Raw genomic sequence first — 6000 nt, forward strand, 5'->3', positions numbered from 1 at the left:
GGTACTTATGTACTCGTTGGCAATGAATCAAACATGTTGAGAAACATTGTGGATCCAGCTAACTGAGAACTTAATGCTGAAATCTGCTGGCTTGCAGGAGTCTGGCAGTCCTGAGTGTGGTATAGCACAGTGATTTTGTCAGGCGTGGGGGAACACAAAGCATGAAGTTCTGAATGTAATGTCCTAATAGCCGAGGTACATGCCAGACCCAGGACCAAAACAATCACTTTCCTGACTGCAGGTGGTCCAGGCCATGACAGTTGCCCATCAAACCCCCCAATGCCTCCGACCTAAGTGGGTGTTCCAGATGAAGGATGTAAAAATGATGATGCAAGGGGGAGCATATGTTGGCCACTGGCTCCCAAGTACGATGTTTAGTGCTGTACCCCCTTCCAGTCTGCCAGATAATATCTCTTGAAACATCTGACTCAGGAATCAAAAATAGCATGCACAGCCTACTCCTTTGAAGCCTCTGTATTACTGGACTAATAGGAAGCCTGGTAGGAAGGCGACATGGCCTTAGCAGAGCAGCATGAAATATATATATGATCCAGGTACATGGCAACCACAATTCAATAGATGCAGGATTGACTACCCATACAACTTTGTACAGGCTACCATACCACAGAAGTAAGGTGTAGACCCATGAAATATGCAAATGCTTTATTGAAAGCCATATTTCATCACCAAGTCAGCATTGCCTGCTGCCGTTGTTTGGCGTAGAACTTGTTCCGCCCACAGTCTTTGACTGCAGGGGTCGTTGGCTTTTAAAGGTCCAATACGCCTATGAGTCAACATTACAATTTTTCAGAGTAGCAGTAAGGGTAAAGTCCGTAGGCAGGACTATGGGAACTGATTCTGATGGAGATGCAGGAGTAGTTGGTTGAGCAAGGAGTGAAGAACCGCAGAATTCACTGTTCATACACACCCCCACGAATTCATCATGGGGGGAAGGGAATGCATATTGCTCTAGAAGGCCTCCAAGCTCTAATTTATAGCAGCATTTGCTGCTATCTTATCAATATGCAAATCAGAGATTGGTTTGGCAAGAGGTACCATGGCATCAGCCACCACCTCCCTCGTGTTACCCAGGTGGGACCTCGACTGCACAATCTGTCAAGGCTTGATCTCCTTAGTGCGCAACATACAGGTCCATGGGTGCAACAACACTTTCCCCTCAAGAGCAGTGCAACAGGGTTCAGACAAAAACACCTGTGTGGAGGGCTCAGGTGAAAAGGCAGGAGGAATACTGCATGGCTCTCTCCCAGTAAAGAAAAACACGTGGGTTAATAAGGAACATCGTACATAGACTACGATACCTGCCAACAAGAGTTGACTGATAGATGGAAAAAGCAGTGCACACTGTTCACAAAGGACCTGATCCGGATGACCCCGGGGTGTAACTAAGAGACAATGATTGGCATCCACAATGCAAAAGTTGGTTAGAGGTCTGAGTTCAAAAGCACAAAGACATCCAGCAAGATTACCCAGTCCACCACAAGTGTGGTCAGAGTCCAGGATGGACCTAAACAGATGTAGAATTGCTGTTCATGCACTCCAAACAGGATATTCCAAAACACCCCAAACTCAGGCTGGGTCACACACACTTAGAATATCTCAATTTGCAGGAGAAATCCAATTCAAATCCACGAGAAACAATAAATGTCGAAAATTCAGTCAAGGGTGTGTTTAGCCATGGGCCATCCAAAATGCAATCCATGGAACAAACCAGGTCAACAGCACATACAATCCAAAGAAACCATAATTCTACTCAACTACTTGCCAGTAATGGATGAAGCACATTGAAAAGGACTGTATGTCCAGCTAATAGAGATCTTAATGCCAGCACATGGTGTCTTCTAGTAGTCTGACATTCCTGAATGGCTGCATGGGGTATATTGTGCTGTGAATGTATATTGATCTGGAAGGCATCTATTCTCCAATGGATTTCTATCCATTGTGCTGCTATCATATCAATATGCAAACCAGTGATAGGTTTGGCAAGAGTTGCCATGAGATCGACCACCACCTCCATCTTGTTGCCCTGGTGGGATATTGACGGCACAATGTACCAAGGCCTGGTAAAAAGGAGGGAGGAATAGTGCATGACTGACATGACCTGTAAAGAAAAACACACGTGGGTTAATAAGGAACATCACGATTCACCCCTCATTTTACACTCTGCCCCCCCACATACTCTACCACCCAACTAACTACCACAGAGACCCTACAACTCAGTGAACCAAGTTCTTTAATTCTGCTCTCAGAGATGCAAATAGACTACAAATACTAGGGTACCTGCCGACAAGAGTAGACTGATAGATGTCAAAACCAGTGCACACTCTTCCCAAGGGAGCTGATCCGCATGACAACAGAATGTTACTAAGGGACAAATGATGGCATCCACAATGTAAAGTTTGGTTAGAGGTCTGAGTTCAAAAGATGAAAGACATCCAGAAAGATCACCAAGTTGACCACATGTGTGGTTAGAGCCCAGGAAACAGCCAAAAAGATCTGAAGAACTGGATAAATCACTGTTTGTACAGTCCAAACAGGATATTCCAAGATACACTGAACACAGGCCAGGTCACACACACCTCGACTATCTCAATTTGCAGGGGTACTCCAGTTCAAATCCAACAGAAACAGTACATGTCAAAAATTCAATCATGAGGATGTTTTGCATGGGTCAATCTGTAATGTCCCATTTCCATTGTTACTATTGTTGTGAGGAGCCGAGTCTCCTTTCTGTTGTTCTGGTTTTCAGTATGCCGCGTCCCACGTCTGAGAAGTGGGCGGGGCGACCGCCCGCAAGGAGTTTGCGCTTCATTGAGTAAAGAGTTGGACGCACCGAATATTGGCTCTGTGTCTTATTTACAGATTTGACTGATCGTTTGCTCTATTCAACTGCCCATTTCACTCATAATGGCGTTGAGGTTTATGACCGTCTGAAGCAGCACCTCCGCTCCGGACATAATCCTGCTGACATTCGCCTCGCAGGCCGCTCGGAAGAAACCGCAGCGCTGGAGCCAAAGCTGGTACTGCCTCAAACACCACACGCACACCCTCCCGACGCTCTATGCGTCCATAAGTAAGGAATGCTGCAATACTCCAAGCATAAGCGGCACAGTTGCAGAGGAACTTGCATATATTTACATCATACTCATGCTGCATATGACACGTGTTTTCAACACAGACCTGTGGGCCATTGCCACCTCCACTATGACATACTGCTGCTCACTGCCTTATCAGATCTGCAACCTACCGGCGCTCATCAGAGTGACCATCTACAGCTACTCAACACAGCACCAGCCCCTCTATACATGGTACTGCGTGCCAGGCCAACACAAGACTCATTCAAAGACCTGAAGGCTATAGTGCCTGGGGGGGGGGGGGGCTTGAAGACACCACCATTGTGCCAGTGAGCAGCCAGCAAATCAGCTCACCTGCAAAAAGGGAACCAGCGTCATCATGTCTGAAAGCAATGTTGATAGCCTCATATAGAGCCCACAGTCCAGCTCTACGCCCGGCCACCGCACACCCAGAGAAGATGGGGGCACCGACTTATTACAATTGCAAGCCATGCAGCCTTTCGATATCTCAGACACCAGCAGTCTGGCACCCAGATGGGCCAGGTGGCTCAAAGAATTGCAGATATACATCAAAGCATCAGGAGTACAAGAAGAACGCAGATTACAAGGTATTCTAATGCACTCACTTGGTCCAGTGGCACAAGACATTGTATTTGAAATGCCAGAAACCAACGCAGACACATTTCAAGGCATTATTGACTCATTAAACAACTACTTTGCGCCACTGCCTAGTTTGTGCCTGGTTGCTGGCCATTCCATTAGGTAGGTGCACTTTATGTGCATTACTGCACTTTCAGGGGAATTATTGAACCTGAAAAATCGTAATTGGGAAAAAAAAAAGAAAAAGAAAAAAAAAAAAAATTTGCATAACATTGTTGGGAAGGACTGTTTTATTTTGCATTTTCATCGTGCTGCCATTTTTTTTAGCTTTTTAATACCTGGAGCTGCCTTGCTATTTTGAAAGCACAAGTTTTTTCCCACTATTGCCTGCTTATTTGACTGTTTTTTGGCCTTTCCAAGATGGCCACCGTGGTTTTCTTTGTTGTATAGACAGGCTGTGCTGAACCACCTCTCCCTGTGCTGCACTCCCATTGGTTGCTGAGTATTTTCTTCCATCCAATCAGGGACCGGCAGGATTCAGCCGGCCCTCTCAGCAAAGGCCCACTTCTAAGGCCACTGTCTGCATCCTGTCCGCTTCCGGAACACTAATTGGGGTCCTCCCTGCACCTTAACCACAATGATGCTGCCACCTCACTCCTCTAAGAAATCCGGACTGCCTTGACTTTGCCTCCTCCAGAACTATGGGTTAGTTCCCTCCTTATGGACTCACTCCTACTGCCTTTGACTATCACTGTTCTTTCTGCTTGTTACTCCCATGTTGTCATCCTGGTGCGCAGTGCTTCCTAAAACCCTTTTCTAACATCCAATTCCAAGATTGAAAAGTCAAATCTTGCTGTTTTTGCTTTGTGCAAAAAGTCAAATCTTGCTGCTTTTGCTTTGTTCTAAAAAATCAAATCTTGCTGTTTTTGCTTTGTGCAAAAAAATACTGTTTCTTCTCTGTAACTTGCCAGCCCAGTAACCTCACCACTCTCTTTTGTCCCACACCTACCTGCCTTAGCTCCCCAGTATCTCCATCTTCTGCTTGCTTCCACCCCAATGGCGCTTTCTGTTTCTCCTATCTTTTCCATCTGCTTCTCCATTGACTATCCTTCCCTTCTCACTAAGTCTGGTAGCAAGAAGTTCAAAAAGGATATCTTGGCCTCTAACCCTGGTCTTCCTATGGCCGACACCTACTCCAATGCTTCCGCCAGACAGACCCTCACCGACATCCTATTTGTTGTTCTTTCGCCAGATCTATGGACTCCTCATATGGTCTCTATGCTCTGCCCTATCTCCTCCTCTCCCATTAATAGTGGCACTCACTGGGAAGTTCTCATGGCTTCCTTCAGCTCCTCTAAAGTCATCATTAATGTCTACCTAAATGGCACTGTCATGGTCCAAGGCCCTCAGGCCAATCTCCTCCTCTTTGATAGGCGCTTCTCTCGCCTCATCAATTTCCTCTCATCTCCTGCTGTCCCCTCCTCTCCCCCCTTGGCTACCCCCTTGGCTACCTTGCCCTCTCTCTCCTCCTCCTCTGCCCCTCCTAGGGCTCTTTCTCCTCCGCAGGGCGTACCTCTGATCTGTACCCCTCCCCGGAAGGTCTTTAATGCTGGCAACCTTCTTCATATTGCCACTCTCAACTCTTGCTCTGCTGTCAAACACTCCTCTGATATCTGCCACCTCCTTGAAGAACTAGACCTTGATGTCCTTGGTCTTACTGAGACATGGTTCACGGCTAGCTCTGTCACGAGCTTTGACACTCTCCTCCCTGATGGCTACAAGATTCTCTCAGCTCCCAGATCCTCCCGGTCCGGTGGGGGGTGTAGCCCTGATCTTTCCTGAGTGGATTCCTGCCTCTATCATTCCCACTCAGACCTACTCCTCTTTTGAATGCCTTGTCTGTAGGCTTTCTCTCTCGCCTACCCATTCTCTTACTGTGGTTACCATCTACCGGTCTCCTGGTCAAATCACCTCATTTCTCTCTGAGTGGGCAGACCTCTCCTCCTCCCTCCTGGCCTCGACCACTCAACTCCTCCCCCTCGGTGACCTCAATATACATTTAGACTCTCCTTGCTCCTCCTCTGTACTCTTCCGTGACCTCAGCGACTCCTTTTCCCTGTCCATCCTCCCCTCTGGCCCGACTCACTCTGCAGGGCACACACTCGATGTCTTGATCTCCTCTGACCTCCCTACTCTTCAATTTCTGATACGCTTGATGCTCTTGCCCCTGGCATGAGGATCCATTTGAAGTCCAAAGCCAAGTGCAATTCCTGGTATGACTCTGAACTAGCTACACTTAAACGTAAGT

Source organism: Ambystoma mexicanum, chromosome 5p (assembly GCF_040938575.1).
Source record: "Ambystoma mexicanum isolate Mex_15411 chromosome 5p, UKY_AmexF1_1, whole genome shotgun sequence".
NCBI lineage: Eukaryota > Metazoa > Chordata > Amphibia > Caudata > Ambystomatidae > Ambystoma > Ambystoma mexicanum.